This window comes from Cebus imitator, unplaced genomic scaffold (genome assembly GCF_001604975.1).
Source record: "Cebus imitator isolate Cc_AM_T3 unplaced genomic scaffold, Cebus_imitator-1.0 Scaffold66, whole genome shotgun sequence".
Lineage (NCBI taxonomy): Eukaryota > Metazoa > Chordata > Mammalia > Primates > Cebidae > Cebus > Cebus imitator.
In genome coordinates this window covers 7,072,784-7,074,874 of record NW_016107381.1, presented here as the reverse complement: position 1 = coordinate 7,074,874, position 2,091 = coordinate 7,072,784, and positions in this window count along the sequence as shown.

Here is a 2,091-nt window from a genome sequence, read left to right as displayed (position 1 = left end):
TTTTTTTGAGACAGAGTTTTGCTCTTTGTTACCCAGGCTGGAGTGCAATGGCACGATCTCGGCTCACCGTAACCTCTGCCTCCTGGGTTCAAGCAGTTCTCCTGCCTCAGCCCCCCGAGTAGCTGGGACTACAGGCATGCGCCACCATGCCCAGCTAATTTTTGTATTTTTAGTAGAGACGGGGTTTCACCATGTTGACCAGGATGGTCTCGATCTCTCGACCTCATGATCCACCCGTCTTGGCCTCCCAAAGTGCTGGGATGATAGGCGTGAGCCACCGCGCCCGGCCAATGTGCACTTTTTTCTATAAGATCTACCAGTGGCTCCTCATTGCTCAGTTACCTACAGACAAATGATCATTTTATTGATACCCTCACCCAACACATCTAATATATAGTGACAATGGGACAATTGATAAACCATGATGGACACTTCCATTTTTAATGGGAAGAAAGGAAAGACAGTGCAGTGTGTTCAGTGTTTTATTGCTTATGACACATTCTGGGGACAGTGGGGACCTGAGTACTCAGTTCCAGCCCTCTCTGGCCCTTCTCCTGGGGAGGATGGATCTTAGCCCCTGTTCTATCCAATCATGTATCAGAGAAACTGAGCTGTGTCATTTTTGCCTTTCACATCTTGTTAAAATGGCATAATAGACGAGGGGAGGGCACTAGGACAAGATGAATCCCAGACTGCTACTTTTTCAAAATGGGGCTTTTCAAATAATAAAACTTCCTTTAGTTAATTTGCAGTGCTTCACATTCAAAGTCTATAAGCCAAACCCTAGAATTTGCATCCAGATTGTCCTGCCTCTCAGCTCCGCGTGTTCTCTGGAACCTCAGAATGAGCTGCCTTGATGACGCCTGCTCTTTTGTCTCCAAGCTGCATCTAGTAGTCTGCCTTTGCCAAATGGGTAACTGTTGCTTTTGTTGTGTAGTAAGTCCACATAGGGAGCTACAGCAGAGGGGCCCAGGGAATCAGGCCTTGACAAAATGTTGCCTTAAGAGCTTCTGTATAATCGTACTCCTTTTGTTAAGCTGATGATCTCTTCCTTTGCATTTTTCTCCTGAATAGGCATTTAACTTGAAGAAAAATAAAATTACCAAATTCTACCTGTGCTCTTCAAATTAAAGACTGAATCATTTTAAAAGATTTATTATCTCACCCTATTAATTTATATAATAAGCCTAGCTATAACTTGTTACTTAATTCTCAGGCTGGGAAAGTATCAAATTTTACCTAACGTTGCTTTGCTGTAATATAGATTTTCCTTTCTTGCACTTGTGATAAAGCAAAGCCAGCAAGGATGGGTGGGCAAGTTTATAACCACACACACACACACACACACACACACACACACACACACACATCTCCTCAGCAGCCAACATCATAGCAACCAGCTGTGCCTGTTTTAATCAATTGTCTTTAAAGATGAGTCTGTTAACAGAATTTGCAAGAATGGCATAATGGAACACAACAAAAGGTACTTTATTTAGAGGAAACTTGGGCCGAATTCATACAGGGACTCTTTTAAGCAGTGCTAGCAACCCACTTCTTAGCAAACGTCTAGAAATAATGAGAAACATGCTTCAGCAGATGACAGCAGCTTCATAAGACAATAAACTATAACATATCTGAACTATTTTGACACTGTTTTTTTATCTATAATACATATCATTAGATGCCTAATTGATGTATCCCAATAATGTGTATATTAAAATTTTATGTAAGTGACTCTGATACAATTTCATATTAGAAAGATGACTTCTGATCGAGGCCCCCCCCCCAAAAAAAACACTTGTACATTTCATATTAGAAAGATGCATTATTTATACTGAATACATTAGACTCATTTTTTGAAGCTCCATTAAAACTCTATCAAAACAGGTGGGACTTTTTAGAGTTACTGTCCATTTGGTTGTCCTATTTTAGGTCTGTACTTCTTTTTCTTGTATTGTACATGGGGATCAATTTAAGATCCTAGAAGGAATAAAGATGGACCCATTCTGCAGTTGTTAGGAATCTGTACTAAAGACATCCATACTTTTGTATTTATCACAATGCTTCTAATAGGAACACTTAGTTGTCCTT